The following is a 19,307-nucleotide window of genomic DNA, read 5'->3' on the forward strand; positions in this document are numbered from 1 at the left end:
ATTCTCATTACAAACTCTGTCTTTCCGAAGCAATATCAGAATTTTAATGACTCATATATTCTGTGAACGAGCATAATGAACACTACCACTCTGACACTTTCAATGTTCTGTAATTTGATTTGTTGGCAATTCCTATTCTCTCCTGTTTACAACCTGCAGGAAAGAGGTGAAATATCTAGCCAGTCAAAATAGGGAATATTTATAAGACTCAACTTTATGGATTCATTTTAACTCTCCAATAAAGTGGAGAGCTTTACCTTATTACACATCTTGAAAAACCAATAAGCACACACCCTAGCAGTAGCAATTTTTCCAAGAGCAGCCATATTATGAGTTTAAATAGCTTCAGGGGAGAACTTAGCCATATGTTTAGCAAGCCTCCCAAAAGTTTAGATTCTTCTGCTTAATAAAGTAGACACAGAAATACTAACGCCCCTTCCTTGGTACACAGCCATGATGAATTTTTTAATTTGCAGTTTCTATTGGTTGTCTCAAGGAACCAAGGAGAAAGCAAGGTGATGCTCCCAGGCTGTGGACTGACTAACTGATATGGCAAGGGTGCCCAGCAGCTATTCATACGGCAGAAGAACCAGTCCATCTCCTCATTTCCAAACTGTTTCAGTGTGCTGTCACTCATGCTGCCCCCTGCCAATATGGGTCTGTTGCCAGGATGACCCTGCTGTCCACCAGATAAGGACCAACAGCTAACTCCTTTCATGGGAAATGATGCTCCCCAGGTAAATCATAGCTGACTCCTATTTGGTTACAATAGCTAGAACTTGTCTCTTCCATCAATTCCCTCCACTGTGCCCAACAGGACCCTCTGCACTGTCAGAAAATGAGGGAGACCTTTGTTAAAGGTTCCCTGAATTAGAATCGGTAACAAGGTCTTGTGAAATTAACATTTAGGTTCTTATTTAACTTTTTAAGTGAATTAAACAGAAAAGCTTCTCATTTTATAACAAATACACCCAGCATAAGTCCATATGTTTATTGTCTAAGCTTTCAGCAGATAAACAGATGCATATCACACCTCTAGTTTAGGAAGTCTACAGTCACCGTGTGTCACGCAATTATTATCTCAGTACTACCACTCATGCAACATGCTGCATGGAAAGTAGTAAAGACAGAGCCCTCTAGTCTCTCCACTGAGCAGAAAGCAGCAACATAAGGTTTTCGCAACATCTCTTCATTCTGAACTGGAAAAAGAAAGAAATAGAAATTGCTGGGCAGGGAGGGTTAGTCTCTTTCCTCCAGTGCTCTCTGCTGAGAATGCTGATTTGTGCCTAATTTGGTATTTACTCCTCTCTACTAGTTTACAGTGATATCCACCTATCTACATTTCACCCACTGGGAGACAGAAATAAATCTTCATAGAAAAGCTTGTTTTCCTTCATCTGTATTCAGACCTTTAAAACCAGTCATTTTTGACATTTCAGATTTGCACAACACAACTAACTTCAATATGAAACTTTTTTTATGGCCTGATTTCTTGGAGTCAATATAATTTTCAAAACTAAGTAATTTTTCTTTTTATTTTAAATGCTTAGGAAACAATTAGAATCTTCTTTTCCTGAGAAGACTCCTTTACAAATCTTAATAGTGGTTTCGAATGATATCTCAGTGCTCCCCCTGATTTACACAACACCTTAAAGAACACAACATTTTAAAATTATCTTTGTAATATTTTTTAAAATTTTGTTTGAAACAATAAAAAATACCTCAGTAAGGAACAACATGCAAGCACCAGCATTAATGATGAAATCACACTGATACGTTTCATATACACAAAAAAATAACGCAAGGCGAATGGTGAACATGGAAGAAATTGCTTTTTGCACAGAGACTTCCGTACCGTACTTCTGGCTCACGACAGAAGTCTATTAACAAAATCAAGTAACAACCTTGTAAGTTTATAAAATATTTATGTATTGGGGAAAAGAAAACGGCTTTCAGACAAAACAAAAATACCTCATCTAGGCACATATTTTTCTTTTAAAATACTATAACCTGAACCAATGATTTAAACAGAAGTATATGTAGCAGGAGGTAGATGACCCCAGTGTAGGCTGAGGATGTGGGGCTGAAGACAGTTTTCTCTTCTTAAGAGGGCACACTTTCTCCATTGCTGAAATAAAAACACTGTCAGGGAACAACAAGTACAGCTCAAATAATAATGTGAGTAGACTTTGATCCCTGTTTTTACTGCTGGCTGAATCCAGCCCCCTGATGGCACACTACCCAAATTTCAGTCGAAGATCATTGCAAGATAAAAACTGAATTGTATTGGATGTATATGGAGGTACTTGACCAAACTCTAGTACGTACTGAATTCTGAACGACTGCAAAGGGGGTCAACATTAGAAGGAAAGAAACGTCCCATTTCAGTTTTACGCTCTCAAGTTTAGAAAGCATTCCAGAATTTAGAACAACTCTGTGTGACAACACAACACACGGCACTATTAAGAAACAGAAGTACCTTACCAAGGGTTTTCTTTTGATGACCAATGGGATAAGTACAGAAAAACAAATACCTATTGAAAGGACAATAATAATTTGCTCCTTTTGACAGATAAAATACTACTTGAAAACACATATTTTTCTTGTCATTTAATTACACGCGCACACATAGAGATATTAGTTCCAGGTCAAAATGAAGGACCATTACACACTGATTGGCAGGGAAAACAGTGCTTTCCCCCTGGAGCTCAAGAACTGATATCCTAGATGCATTACAACTCAGCTGAAATGTGAGATGTATTAAAAAAGTAATTGAAAACAAATATTATACTTATTTTAAATTACAAACCACTTCACACTATTAATTACTTCAGCAAGCTGTGTATTTTTACACTTGTAATCACTCATGGAGATAAGATTACTGCTAAAGCAGACTCAAAATAAATATACATGCCAATATCTGTTTAAAAAAAAAACAAACTGTAAAGAACGTTTTCCCCAACATCTTAAAGATGTTGATTTGTGCCCATGCTTGCTGAGAATTCCTGTCCCTACTAGCCCTGTAATGATGATCTAGAGCAACCATTCACAAATCAGAAATGACCAATCCATAATCCTCCCTCATGGCTACCAGCTCAAAGTTCTCCCCCAACATCTTGAAGATGTTGATTTGTGCCCACGCTTGCTGAGAATTCCTGTCCCTGGTAGCCCTGTAATGATGATCTAGAGCAGCTATTCACAAATCAGAAATGACCAATCCATAATTCCCCCTTACAGCTACAAGCTCATAAAAGGTTTTACTGCATTATGGAATCAATGTTTCCTATATGATAGAATGATAGAGCAGCTCTGATTAGAAAGGACTTCCCTGGAGGTCATCTACTCCAAGACCCTGCTCAGAGCAGGTTTAATTAGACCAGGTTGCTCAGGGATTTATCACCAGATAGCCTGAAGGAAACAGAAAGAAGAAAACAGTTCCCCAAAACTTCTGGGATTAGTAAAGAGTGAAGTAATTTACCATGCAGTAAAGCAGATTTAAAGCTATAAAAAAACATTGGAAAAAGATTTTATTTTTGAAAATACAAGAAAAATTAAATGGAACTGCAAGAATCAAATGACTAGCAATATCCTGTAAATAATGGCAGATGTAACAGGACAATTTGATTATTGCATGATTAAAATGGGTCAATATCAAACAAAATTCCCTGTGACTTATTAAAGACAGCCACTCTTTTCTCAGAATTGCATAAAACTAAAATAAACACCTCGGGGACGGATTCTCACTGAACTTTGGAAGAGTTTCTTCCTTTAAATACGAATAGAATAACATTTTTATGTCTATTTAAGATGACACAAAAGCAGGCTTTTATGAGCTTGAGTGGGCAAGTTTTTATACATTTAACCAACCTCCAGCATATGGAATCTTTAACTCAAGATTACAGGCAATATGGCTAAAAGCAACTTCACAACCTTTGCAATCATAGCCTGATTGACACCAAAAGTGTTCTTGCAGTTAAAAATAAAAGTTTCCCAAAAGTTACTAGGATTTGTGGGCTAAGTGATTTGGTTGTCTTTGAAAAACTTTTATAGCATGGCTTGTAAAAAGTATATGTTTTGATGCAATGAGAGCAAATTGCACGATGAATTTCTGTGTCTTTCTGGACTAGAAGCCAGAGTAGAACATCATGAAGAGTTCAGATTATTTTCAATCTACAAATTATATATGGGGTTTTGTTAATCCATTTTTTTTTTCACCACAGTTGCCCTCCCTAACAGCAACGCAGCACAATCTCCAACTACTCATGTTTTTTTAATAACACTTGATGATGAAATGTTAACATTTATGTGTTAACCTCATTTAAAGTTTATGAAGCTCAAACCACTTTGCTATTCCGTGGCTATTTCTCTGTTTGAAAGTTCCAAGTACCAGATAAATCAGAATAAAATAATAACAATTAGCAACATGGAGCAGGATATTTCAGTCTTCTCAGAGCCTCTGTTGAACGTACATCAGGAGATGCAGTCACAAGCAAATGTAAAGCTGGATTTCACTAAATCTATGAGAATGTTACTATGGATTAATTTCTCAGTTTCTAATCTCCTAAAATAACACATCTTTTCTTTAATGTCCTAAAGACCTCTGCACCACATCCTTAGTGCAGGACATGGACCTACAGGGAGTTTTCCTTTTTAATCCTGAGCAGACCGCTCATCTCCTGGCAAAGCAGTACTACATTTATCCCTCTGATTGCTCACGCTAGTCACAGAGCGGCACCCTATATATTCTACAAGTTGTCTATAAAAAGCACAGGGAACATGCTGCTGTCACTTGCATTTTAGCTAGATTCTGCAGCTTTTTACGTCTGTAACTCAGTGAGCATCTGAATGACTACTTGAGATTTTCAGAATATGTAAAATCTTGACCCTTTCAAATGTCTGACACATTAGCACTGTCTTAGCTGTAATATCCAACTAATATCTCCATGCATGTCTGGCTATGTAGTGAGCTATGAAAGCTTTCAGCTTTGACCTTAAAATTTTAAAATACTTCTGCTGTTTGGTTTTTTTTCCCAACTAAATAAAGTAACATCCTACGTGGAAGGTCAAAAAGAATGTGACACCTGTTTTACTGTTTGAGAAGGTAACCATATTACTCACTAAGCATGTACAGCAATGACCTTGGATATGGTTGATGCCAACATTTTTATACTGTCCAGTGACCTAACTTTATGTTCATTATCCTCATTATAGGTATTTTACTAAGTAAAACCAATTTCTCAATGGGGAAAATTAGAATGAATTTCCTTTGTTATCAAAGTTTATCATATAAGCTAATTTTTGAGCGTGCTAAATTTACTAAAAAATCTGTTGTAATATTCAGAAAATTAAATGTTATGAGAAAAATATTAATGCTTCTATAAAGTCTGCACAGCTAAGTCCTTTCTACACAGAATGGGATTCTATGAAAAATGAGCTTCATGTTAGCTCTTCAACAAAAGAGCCTAAAACCCAGTTATTTCAGACCACAGACTGTGCAATAATTGTCTTGAACAATTGTTATTACACATCCTGACACTGAGTGAAAAAATGAGGTGCTTATCCTGGGCATTGTATCAGTAACCGTCACCTCTCAAATCCCCACAGCGACATTTCCTATCCCTGTTTACATCCCTATGTCAGACACAGCAACACCTAACAGCATTAGGCTACTACTGCAGAGCAGACTAAAAGCAACGCCCAAGTTACCTTTTGGGCAAGAGACCTGCAGATTCATTTACACTTGTATAAATTATGTTACAAGCCAACTGTATATAATGTTCTTTCAGTGCCAACCAACTTTGCTAAATGATACTCTAATCTTCTAAGATGTTGGCAATATAATATAAACTAAATCTGAAGTGCTAGTTTTCTTTTATTTTTTCCTTTTAATATTAACACTGGCTACCAATAGCAAGAGAGCATGAGAACAAGGGAAAACTACAAGGAGGTCTCCTGATGACAGCAACTATTCAGACATCAGAACTTATTATTTTTAATTTGTTCTGGGCTTTAAGGACATGACATCTAGAAGTTCCCAAAGATAAGCTATTTCTTTTATCTTTGCTTGGAGCTTAAATCATTAGGGCAGACACCAAAGTTTGCAATACTGTCATATACTAACCCACATATGTTTTGACCCAAGTTCTGCCAGTTTTTATTTAAGTTAAGAATTTCTGAAGAATCCATGTCCAGTTTCTGCTTTCAGAGTTGGGATTCTGGAGAGCAACATGACTGCTGGGTCCCTGGCCACGTTCACTCCCTTCTCTGCGCTCAGCTGATACTCAGCCCAGCAGCATCCCTACGCAGGTAAAGACCAGAGAGGAACAGCAGGCACAGAGCAAACAAGGATAAACTTCCCACTAGCGACATGAGGATAAGTTTGTCAAGTTCATGCTGCTCCCAAATTTATCACAGAAAACCAATTTGCATTTTTGGTTTTGTAAACAAAACAGGCTCTGTCTGCTACATACCCTCTGGAAGATAACCCAACTTAAGTTTCTCCATCCATAAAATGGATGCAATACAGCATAGATCTCAGACGGAAACAGACCTAACGGACCACCTGAAAAAAAACCAAACAGCTGAAAGCTGTGGCTCAAAGACTGATGGAAAGGCAGACAGAAAATATTTGGGGACACAGCAAAGATTTTATAGAGTTCTGTACCTTGTCTGTGAGCCTCCAGAGAAACACACAACAGGAAAGGCAGGATACGGAAAAAGTCCACTGCCTAATATTTTTATTGTACCTACCCTGTATCATACATATCCCATCACATATACCTATCTGTACGAGTGCAATCCCTCCATTTCTGTCCCTAGCCCGAAACAACAGTTTGAGTAACTGAAGTCTTTTTACACATCGTTCTCCAGACAGAAGACAAGATTCCAGTTAAGAGTTTCCTGCCATATTCCTTATTCAGTTCAAAAGACTTCCCAGCAGACCCAAACCTGTTGCTTTTGCAGAATTCCCCGTACTTCCTGACTTCCACACCCAGGTAACACACACAGTGCTTGGCAATGACTCCATCTTGAATTTTTATTAAAACTAAAATTTGAGACTTCAGAAAAATCAATTATCTAAAAACAGGAAGTATTCTCTTTTAAATATACTCTAGAGAAGTATTTTAAACAACTCCTGTGTGAGACCACCATACTGCGTGGGGAATCCAGCTCAAAGTATTAAAGTATACCTGTGGAAAAAAGCAAACTAAACGCCGAGGGACAGTCAGCAATGCGTTAAGGCAGACCCCTGCAATTCACTGCTCTCATTCAGGAACACTCACTCCAGTCAGAATGAGTAGGGCTGCAACACAGGAACTCTACCTCCTGCTCAAGAGTTGCTCTTGACATAGCAGTCAGGGGGCTGCGTCCTGAGCCTCAGCAGTGGTATTTGGAAGACAAATTATATCGAGTGAATCGAATCCAAAAGGGCACTTAAAAGAGATGAGCAAAGTGATATTCCTAAATTAGGTTTAAACCAGTAATCTAGTATTAACCCCAGTTACTCACAGCTGCACTGTTCCACAGAGACACACCCCACTTAACTTGCCTTGGCATCTAGAAAGTGACAGGTTTTGTAGAGGTTTTTGTTAATTACATGAAAATTATTAATCACTCATTAACATTTCCCCTGAGACTGCTAATTTTCAGGTGCTAACTAATAAATGAATCGTTCTGGTAAGCTGCAACATCTCAATTGTTCGTTCCAACTTGGAGAGCCCAGCATTATCACTGATACACAACAAAGCCCTGTAAAGTTTCAATGAGGTGCCAAAAAGCAATTATTTAGGTATCTGACAGATGCACACTCAACAACGTAATTAAGTCATACAATGAGCAAGTTCCAGCTATCTGTACTTCCTCTAGAATATTCTATGCAGACTGACCGCAGTACTGTTTAAATTACTACTGATTTATGTAATCCCATGTTGGGTACATATAATACAGTTTTGAACTAGAGGCACTGAAATGTCAACCATCTTGTCTAAAATTACACTCACTCGCCTAACATTTTTTGCTCTAGCAGCACATGCATCCAGCAGGGACACAGCACAGAAGAATCCCCCATATTGTTACAAGGACTAAGCACTTGGCTGCAGAAGTGATTTGCGGGGAGCTCCATTCAGTAAAGGAGCAGCATCCTCTTATCGTGTACTCCTGTGGTACAGCTGAAGGGAGCTGACATATCAGCTGCACACAGACCACGTTTCCAGCTGAAGCACCATTCTCCCTGCTTCTGTTATCAATTCATCACTCTTAAAACAATCTACATAAAGAAACAGAAGGTTCTGCTTAGCGCAGTACAACAGGGATAAAATGTTTATGCTGTACCAGTGCAATACCGCTTTGAGAGATTAAATAAAGAACTAAGGGATGGATGTTGCACAGGGTATATGTATTTCCTCTCACTGTAACGGGCAAAGATTTTATTTGGTTCCCAACATTTATCACCAAAAAACAAGATTTAAAATAATCAGCAACATCAATGGTAAGACATATGTTCCAATGGTAAGAACCAGAAGGAAGTGAAGATCTAATTCCTTCCTAACTGGACATTATTTTATATACAAAAAAACCACATTTTTAAAGTACCAACACAATTTAGACTACCTATACTAGACACCAGCATAGTTTTTACTCTAGAACTTACCCTGTAGACTCTTTTGTTACCACGTCACACACTGCCTCAAGATAAGGAAAAAAGCATAGAAAATGCCCAGTAACGTTTTAACTAAAAAATTCAACTTAACACTAAGCACAACTAGAAATCTTTAGTCATCAGTTACAGTCACCTGCAAAATAGGGAAGTGGAACACGCAGCATAACAGATTCTTAATTATACCTGAAAAATATATTTTTATTCCCCTTTATTTGATACATCACACAGCCATAGAGTAGTGAAGAACAGAAAAAGACACACAGATCTTCCATACATACTTAAAACATTAACTGTAAAGCACAGCATATTTGGCAACTCCTTTACTACTACTTGCACTCAAGTGGAAAACAACATTACTGTGCATTCTGATGTGCCACAGTCTTTCCACCTCAGGCAATGGTCTTATACCTCATTAGCTGAGTAGGTCTGAGTGGGATCAGAACTGAAAATGTGCAAAGAGGTCAAGATTCAGACCTGGAGGATATTTGTACGTGAGAATAATTCAAGCACATAAATATAACGTTCATCTGAACGTCTCTAATCCCCTCATTAGATACAAGGACCTACACTTCCATGCACCAGAGCAAGCACCATGCTGAGACTGTTCGCTCAAAATCTTCCAGCAACCAATTGTTCTGGTGTGTATTTTTTGGTCTATTTAACATGATTTTACATGATACACACATATATCAATTTTATATAACATTTGTTCACTTGAAAGTATTATCTCCCTGCTTCTGCAATGCCATGTAACAAAACAAAGTAATGATGCAAAGTCAAAGGCGTAAATCAGCCCGAGTTGAGATTCTCTCAGAATATACAAATCAGACTACGCTTCCTCTCCACTATTACAATCAGATTACCACTAGGTAACTGCCAGCTGTTTCCATATCAGCTCTACCACAATTTGTCCAGAACAGCTGTCACTTTACCTCACCTATAGTTACCCGAGTCATCATATGTATGGTTTTTCAATATCAGTAGTCATTCACAAGACTGAACCTATGTAGGGTACCTTAACTGATAACAAATCCGCACTAGTCATTCAGAAAGGTCCTTATGCAGAGATGGAATATTATTTTTGAGTGTAAACAACAGTTCAAAATGTTTCAAATTTATACTGAACTATTAAATGCATTAATTATTTACTTGTAAAAATCAAGAGCATTTCATTGTGTCTGTATGACGTACAGTTTCTCTCTTCTCAAGTATTTTTGAAAAACTGTACTTTTAGCCTTGCTTCATTGTTCTGTAGCAAACCTAGCTATAATTATACCTATGTCATTTTTAGAATTTCATTGCTGCCAAATAGTTTGTAAGGAAAACTACAATAACTCGTATTTGTTCCTTCTTAGTTATACTGTGATATCATTTGGCATTTGCCCATTTCCTAACATACACTGCTCTCAGCTCTTCCATTTTTATCTATTTATTGTTCATCTGTATTACTCCCTTGTTGGTTAACTTCCCTTTTCAATCACTTTTTTTAAATCCAAAGTACTCTGTCATGATTAATTAATTGTATTCCTTGGCATCTAATGAATCGGACTTGCACAGTTCCCAATTAACAACAGTATTCTTATGTTTCAGTATTGCCACCCACTCCATTTGCCCCTACTGTTTTCAATTTCACATACTTATATTTATATATTAAACTGGCAAGTATACCATGTTTACTCTGTAACATTGACTATACTGTGCTTTTACACATCAAACAATTATCATAATCACCACTAGTTCAGTGATCAGTGACTGTGATTAACGGTAGCACAGCAGAATGAGGGTCTTTATGCAATCAAAGGTAGCTGTAGCATTTTACATAAAACACTAACTAAAGAATTTGCAGGATGTTATTACCTGTGACAACACGAGTCCTTTCCTCATTCCCAAAAGAGATAAAACGAAGAGGAATCAGTACATGAAGAAATGTGCTACATTTATTCTAGTCGTCTTCCCAGGCAGGATACTGGGGAGAGGAAAACCCCATGGTCCACAAGGAGTAACACCTAGCTTGAAATGCAGGCTGAGGAAACAAGGCCCACCGGAAAGCCACTACTGAGGTGAGCTAGAAACACCTTTTCAAGTTTTGAGAGCTGAGATATTATCATATAAATATTCTGCTTGGATACTCCCCAAACACAAATGCATGCTCCAAGTCAAAAGAAGTTTAGATTCTAATCGCAGAATTCTCTCAGCCTTATTTTTCTTTCAATATAGCAAAAATATTGAAAAGAGAAAAAAAAAAAAAAAACCAAACAAAAAACCACAACCAACTAGACAGGAAAGTTTTACTTCATGTACTTGTACTTTATGCTTTTGTAAAGGCACAGGTATGACGATACCTTTCAAGGGACCTTTTTTAATTTGCAATGAGGAAAAATGTAGTATTACTGAACCAGGTTTCCTGAAGGTTTACCTTAGGTTCTATATTCCTCAGCTGTCCTGTTTTGCACGTAGTTAAACTGTAACTGTATGTTCTGTTATCATAAGCTCCACCTCAGTAATGAGAAAGCAAAATGTGTGTGCATGCATGTATATTAGCAATCAATTAGTCAATTTTACAAACATTAAGGTGAAAGGGATGGCTTATGCCAAAACACCAAAATCATTAAAAACACACTTAAGCGTATATATATTCCCATTCCAGGGCTAAGGTTTCTAAGTGTCTAAATCCCCACTGCAAAGAACATTGGCTACCCTTGAAAAACGTTACTGCATATATGGTATAACAGTGTGCTTCCAAAAGCTGATAAAAGAAGGAGTTCATTACACAAGTACTTGTGCATCAGTAACTTGCATGTAAGTAAGCTCTCTGCATAATAATATAGAGTGATAATACACAATTATAATTGAATGCTTATAATTATTTTCAGGATCAAAGCCCTTATTAAAAATTCAAATTAAAGCGTTATAATGGTAGTAGTCATGATGGACTTACATGCGGATATAATGAAATTAAGTCCTGTAATAAGTAGTATGTTTTGCATATACAATTAGATAATCTTAAAAATGATCAGTGTAGGGCTGACAATTGCTAAAAGGAAAGAGATGAAATTGTGATACTATTACTAACATTTACTAGGCAAATAAGAAAAATAACATAACTCCAGATACAGTATTCCTTAGGAGACATAGTGAACCTATTAAATTACTGAAGTGATAGGAAACCTGAAGGGATGGAATGTTTGCCTATCGCTGGGCTAATGACCTGAAACTAATCTGGGGGTAATAATCGACATCAAAGGACCACAGTAAGAAAGAACATCAAGTCCTCTGCCTCCAACCTGTGCTAGCCACACCAAGGCTGAGCTCTTCCCGAGAAAACAGAAAGAGGAGTTACAGGACACAACTGTTGATCAGTGACAGCCACACAAGGACCTTTGGTGACTTGGATTTAAAAAAGCGTATCAAAAGCAGAGAAACACCATCACTGCACTGCCTGTTAATGCGTTAAACGCTGGTCATGAAAGAGCCACCTCTTTCCCAGGACTTCTAAAGCTGCAGAGTGATTGGAGGTAAGGCAGCCAGAAAGCTGCCTTCAGAGCGACCGGTCAGTGAAGGATTATTTGGAAAGGTATGACAATGTGAATAGTGAATAAAGGTTTTGTGTTTTTTCAGTGCTTCGGATTTTTTTGAAGTGTTTCTAGAAATGACTAGCATCTTCCCTTCATTACCGACCAAAAGTGGAATTAAAAAATCCCAAAACATGACTGTCTGTGGTGAAAGTCAAATCCTACCCCCATGATAAATTTGAAGAGCTATGTGATTAATCTCTTTAGGAAAAAATAAGGTCTGTATTTATATTGTGTTAGACATAAATTATGAACTCAAATGCCACCATTTTCAGGAGGATAAAAAAAGTAAAAATATTAATTAGATACAGAGCACAAATACTTAGTTTAAACTTAATTACATTGCCTGAATTACGGTAGAATTATTAAGTATGGTTTACAGTTCACACATGATCTCAAACAAAAACAATCAGCAAAAGTTTGAATTTACAAGAGCTGAGAAAGTTTTTTGCAACATAGCATCCAAAGATGCCATACTTCAGAGGACACTCCAGTCTGACTAAAGACTCGTTTGTAAGAGCAGGCTCAAGTAGTAACCCGAATATTTCTGACAACTCTCAGTCCCCAGCAGAGACTTTTACGACTGGAACGTCACACACAATCATCAGCTCTGCAACAAAATTTTTTAAATGGTCTGAGACTGAAGTACAAACTTTGTTCTTTACATATATCTGTACATGTCAGTGAAGGCTACTGGGAGTGTCATAGAAATCTACAACAAAGCTTTAAAACGCCTGAGACTGAAGCTCAAATTTTGCTCTTTACATGTGTCCCTACATGCCATTAAAAGTTACCAGTAGTGTTGTAGAAATTTACAGATTGTCTCAAAGTTGGTAAACATTACCGAAAACAGTCATCTTTAGACTGCAGAGGATGAGTTTTGTGCACTACCAAATAAGAGGTTGGGTCCTATAACCACAAGTCCTCACTTTCAAATATCAATGTGTGCCTGGGAAAACTGTTTCCAATTTGAAAGTTCCGAGTTTCAGCTTCCATTCTTGCATAACGTTCACACTAAATCTACTACATTGAAGAATCTTCCGCTACTAAACATTTCAGCCACAACAGGGGAAGTCTCTTCCTCAGCTTCTTTAAATACAAAACATCTTAACAGCGACAAAACAAGAAACAGAAAATCAAGGTGATACCATACGCAGTGGAGCACGCTGGCAGCTGCACTCACAGCCCTCCGGGCTAACCTGTAAGCTCTTCTGCAAGAAGAATCCAAAGGGTGCTGTAAGGAGGGCTCCCCCTGGCTAGATTGAAACTTGATACCTTAGAAGAAATGTTTGGTCATCTTCCCTGCGTTCTGCAGGTTTTTCAGTTTGGTGCTATACTCAAAAGTTTTAACAGAAGGTTTTGCTTTAATATCCTACGTCAGCATTAAGATAATTGAATAAACAGGGCTCTACGCCAACAGGGATGTGCTTATTAAAATTTTTTTCTAGTGCAGAAGATTGAGACTAACAACTATGCTCAACTGATAAATTACAGAAATCCTGCAAGGGAAACAATACACAGCCTGAATTCAGTGTCATTAATACCCAAAGATGGAAGTATGGCAAAGCATTTGAGCTGTGGTATCACCAACGCACCACCCTCTCCCTGTTAAGAAGCTGGACTTCTTATTTAAATCATACGCTCTTAGGTAGCAGGGCTCTAAAACACCCATAGTTTTGCTAAATTTAAAAACCACTTCTGTAAAGAAGCTCCAGATGTGTTTCTCTGTTAGGGATAAAGTAACACTTCCCAAACTGTTAAGTTTGTTTTAACTGAGACAGCAACGATGCCTAGCTTGTGCTTAAAGCCAAATGTTCTTTTACTACTAATAATAGATTAATCATTTAATTTCTTTAAAAATAATGACCTATTTCTAGCATTAACATGCTCTTAAAATGTGTCTGCCATCAGCAGAGCCACAGACATGGCAGTGGCAGAGAGCTTCAGATGACATTGAAGATTTTAGTTTGCGCTCAGTTCTCTGAGCAGGCGGGTGCTGCCACACGCCCTGGGCATGGCAGCAGGTGTCCCGGACCCCCGGAGCATCCCCAGGCTGCAGTGCTCAAAAGACAACGGTGCACCACACTGGTCTTCCACATTAGAAACTGAGTCATGGTTTTGCAATCTGGTACCATAAGAAGTTGCAGAAACACAGGAAGAAACTACTAAGGCAAACACCAGCAAAGACAGGGAAGACTTAACGTTTAGGTTCATTTTCTGGCTTAGTAAGGATTAGCATTTGCTTTTGTCAAAAACAAAGGTAAAGACACTTAGAGCTACCATTTGGGTATAACCAGTTTGCTTAAGAAGATTATATATTGTATGTTGTTTTAACTTTTTTAAGCATATATTAGAACATAAACCTATAAACCTAACTAGTTCCACCAGAGAAAATTATTTCTAAACAAGATGATAAATGTTCTAACGTTCACTCAGGTCTTAAGAATATATGTTAGCTATTTAGTTCATGCTGTAAGAGAATCCACCATCAGTACTAGGAAAGAAATGAAAGTATAAATGAAATGGCAGCATAAAACCTACAAAAATAATTGCAAATTCCAACTCTATTTCTACAATTCATCAGGTGCAGCATCCCTAACACTGTGGCACAGCTGCATCCTATCAAAGGCATGGCAGGATGGGAGATGTTTCTTGCAACAGCAGCCTAGAGGCTTGTGTTGGTTATAAAGCAAAGCTCTTGATTGTTATTACTTAAATCAAAATTTAAAGTGTAAAATGCATTATTTTTGTACTATAAAATGGCTTATTTTTTAGTTTCCTGTAATAGCTTGCCCATGCATTAGTTCCTTGAATTTATAAAAACGGTGTGTAGAACATTTTCCCTGTAGCTTTCTCCTAAATATTATTTACTTAACATACACATTTAGTTTTTTCGTAAGTGACTTACTAAACCCTTTTTGTCTTAATCCTGCCTACCACAAAGTAACACCTCCATAGCCAGTTCCTGCTAGGGGGGAAAGAAGAAGAAGGGGGGGGGGACCAAAACCCAAGACATTTTTATTGGACTCTTTCAAAATGTATTGGATGGTTTTTCACCTTTAAAAAGCACATGAAGACATAAAATAAATTGATAAATAAATAAATGTTTGTTCCTACACAATTGGTGAAGATATTGCACCTGAAATACTGGATTGTATTTATGCTGTTTCACTGACTTTTAAAGGGAAAAACTGTCCCCCAGTCAATATTCAACAGAGATGACACATAAAGTTAAGAAGCAGAGTGCCGAAATTAGGTTACAACTATGGGAATACCAGTAGATTCAGAATGAGGGCTGTGGCTTCCTCACAAAAAGTCCTGCATAACTAACCATTACATAGTTCTTTTCACTCCCATTTATCAACTTCAAAAATAAAGCCATTTGATACTATGTTTGTTATTTCTACAATGACATGAGAAACGTGCTTTGGGATTCCCAGCTAATAGTAAAGTTCAAGGCAACTACTAGCTTTAAATTCAAATAAGAGCAAAACATAGGACAGATTAAGAAAAAAAAAAACACACCAAAAACAAAACAAAACAAAAAAACACACAAAAAAACCCCAAACAAACAAAAAAAACCCAACCAAACCAGAAATCAGTATAAGTACAGTTCTGTTTTGCACATAGGGAGGCCAGGAAACACAGGGGAAGAGTTCTTCTTCTTCAGGCCGTATTATCCGGGTATTGATAAGCACATGCTCTGTCTGCTCAGGCGTGCTGGAACACTTTCCTTTACATTGTGCAGTCCAGAAGGGAAGTACTGGAGAAGAATGTGAGGATTAATCAGTGTGTTAATTGAGGTTATCTAGATCATGATAGATGGGGACAACATATTAAGCAAGTTACTATGGCAGCCAAACTCATCTGTTAAAACCAAAATTAATGGATAAACCAACTTAAGTTCACTTTCTTATTGATTTCTATCCAGCTGCAGTGGACTATAAAAGAGCTATCAGGGAAAGCTATCCATTAGCTGTCAACTCAGAATTCCTTAAGAAGCAATTGCTAATCCTCTAATGATATCTCACTAAATCCTAATCTCTACAAATTGTTCTTGGAAGAAGCATTAAACTAGTCATCAAACCAGGTCTTTAATGCTTCTTAGAGTTATTCAACCTCTAACCCATTACAGATCATACAAAGTACTAACACTTTCAAACAGAGTTTAAATAAATAAATCAGATGTCAACTGCAGGTCTGCATGTTCCTGTATTTTCTGTGTTGTAGAAAAAAAATCAAAACAAAAAACCAAAACAACAGTACAGGAAAATGGACCATTATAACAAAACAAAACCCTCTTAAGATTCATAAAAATTAAGAGACTACTGTTGTGGTTTAATTTTGTTTCACAATATGATCTCCTACCATAAAAGGGGATAAAACACTCTTTATTAAGTGGAGAAGATAGATTCATTAAAATGTCAGTGCTCATATAATTCCAGATAAACAATATGATAAAAAGACATTATTTTTCTCATCATGTTAAAATCTTGATTATCTCACCTAGAATTTTATGAGATGCAACCACTAAAATGGGCACAGTTAAACCAGCATGAAGCTGCTGTAAATAATAAGGTTCTAAGACAAACTTAGCTTTTTAGGAAAGGAGAAAAGAGTGATGGAGCTTGGAAAAAAATATACAATAGGGATATTAATTTCATTGAATAACTGTAAAAACATTAGTATCTCCCTCATATGTTGTTAAAGGAAATAATGCCCTTTACTTCCCAGTGCCATAGAAGTAGTTCACTTGAAGACTTCCAATTAGAGTTCCGGTGAAAGCAAATAGGTAAAAATTATCGGCTGCAAGTTGCAATCTAAAAAGCTCAAAGTTCTTCAGTTGGAACAAAAACAAAGTATGATGGTTTAGCAGAAATGATCTACCACACAGCACAGAAAACATGGCTAACAAATCATAAAAACAGTGATACCCAAAAAAAAAAACCCCACCAAAACCAACCAACCAAAACCAAAAGGATGCCAAAGTGATGCAAAGCACATCATCTACCTACTATGCACCTCAAAGAACACGTAAGTAATGTCATACTAGACATCAGAAAAACTTTCCAAAAGGTAAAGATTGAGAAATACCAGAATGAAACTGTCCTTGTGGAAGCTCAAAGACTGGGCAACAGGGTGTTACAATTATACGCAATCCTGCATGGAGGAGAAAACTGTAAGGTAAGGGATGGGACTAATTAGCAGGTTCCTCTTTTGTAATTGCATGAATTCACAACTACTGCTCTCCAGAATAGAAAGGGACAAATAAAAACTAAAAAAAATAATTAAAACCCCCTACCACACACATACCCCTCACACTAGAGAACTTACAAATGTTTTGGTAAAAAAATTGCAGAGTTGTAACTCAAATGAATCAATGAGGTCAGAAAAGGTACGAAGAAAAGATGCAGGCTACACACTGCCCTACGAAGTACATGCCACGGAAATTGCAACCTTATGTCAGAGCAACTCTGAAAACTTCTTCAGCTTATAAAAATCAATTAAATATAAAGGTTACACAGTAAAATAATACAAGTAGACATACAAATTGTTGACAAAAAATAGTTTTTCTACAGGCAAACAACAATAGACCTACGTTTATCAAAAGAGATAAACATATTACTAGTATTCTACATTTTCAGAGAACATTTTGGGCAAATTGCTAAAGATGTTTTGAAATGAGTATACTAAAGCTTACAATGCCACAGAAGTGTTTACAAACCTGAAAATACAGCTTTGATTTATGTCTACTGTTTGGCGAAAAACATCAAGAAGTAAAGACAGGCCAATGTTTCCAATACAGAAAAACAATGCAGACTATGTCTAGATGGCATTTTTAACTGTAATAGGAATTGCTGTTTGTTCAGAACATTTGAATAATTAGGACACTTGTTTAAACAACTACTCCAGCACTTTCTTTGCTACCATTTTAACATTGTTCTAACTCATGACCTTGCATGTAAGACACTATTTTACTTGATAGAAGCTTATGCTGAGTTCTACAGAACCACTGTTAAGGTTGTATATGACTTGTGGTGATGTGTTTTAATTGCATGGCCAAGAAGAGCTGTTAAATACAGGATGAAACAGAATTTAGCTAAATTCTCTCACCAAGGTACAGAAGAAGTTTTACTGCACATGACCTCTAAAGAAATAAATGCATTACTACATACTAGACCATGTTATACAGCTGCAAATAAAAAAGGGTCCCACTATCATATAGAGCTACTTAATTTGCAATACAGTGATCTATTTTTAATATTCTGTTTTCTCCTTTTAAATATAATATTGCTGTATCTTCTCCTAAATGTCGAGGAATGTGAACAACATGTAAAAGGTTCTTTCTTTCAAAATGGTGTAATTCTTCACTTAATTACCTACTCAGCAGAAAAACAAAGCCACTATAAATTTAGTAATCAAAGTAAAGCTTAGTTAGTACCATGTCTAAGGAATAAAGGAAACCTACTGTACTTCTTAAAGTTCTTTTCTCAGTGCATTGAAATATTCACTTGAATCATAATTTCTGGAAAACAGCAAGAACATTACATGCAGAAGCGGAAAGTGTCAAAAAGGTGCTAAATTATAAAAAGAAATACTCTAGGAAGTTTGAATTATTATTTGGGAAGCAGAAAGGAATCAAAAAGCCCAGACAACTTATTATAAGTGGAAAACGGACCCCTTTTAAAATGATGGAACAACATTTTTGAAGACATCTGTCATTCAGGATACACACATCCTCCACCCAAATTTGATATTATATTGACATTTTACAGTGCCAGATAACAATCTATAGTGAAGAAAAGTAATTAAAAAAAAATTAGCTGGACAACCATTAAAAAAAAAATAACAACAAACACCTTTCTCTCTATTGGAGTTAGGGACATACCTCCACAAAAGCAAATTTTCAAAGTAAAATTGTAGCAGTATGTATATCCAAAAGAAGTTACGTATAACCAAGAAGCAGTTATAGTTGAATTAAGACAGAAACTACCCCATGTGTTGAGAAGGGAATAGAATTATTTAGCCTGCCACCTCGGCAATGTATTTGGTCTTGAGAAGACAAATCCGGCAGC

General features: G+C 36.8%; 1 protein-coding gene across 1 annotated transcript in view; it reads right to left on the reverse strand.

Annotated features, from left to right (window-relative positions):
• Window positions 1-19,307, reverse strand: part of NRG3 (neuregulin 3) — a 428,288-nt gene that overhangs the window by 389,685 nt on the left and 19,296 nt on the right. The window lies entirely within an intron of this gene.

Source organism: Falco biarmicus, chromosome 9 (assembly GCF_023638135.1).
Source record: "Falco biarmicus isolate bFalBia1 chromosome 9, bFalBia1.pri, whole genome shotgun sequence".
Taxonomy (NCBI): domain Eukaryota; kingdom Metazoa; phylum Chordata; class Aves; order Falconiformes; family Falconidae; genus Falco; species Falco biarmicus.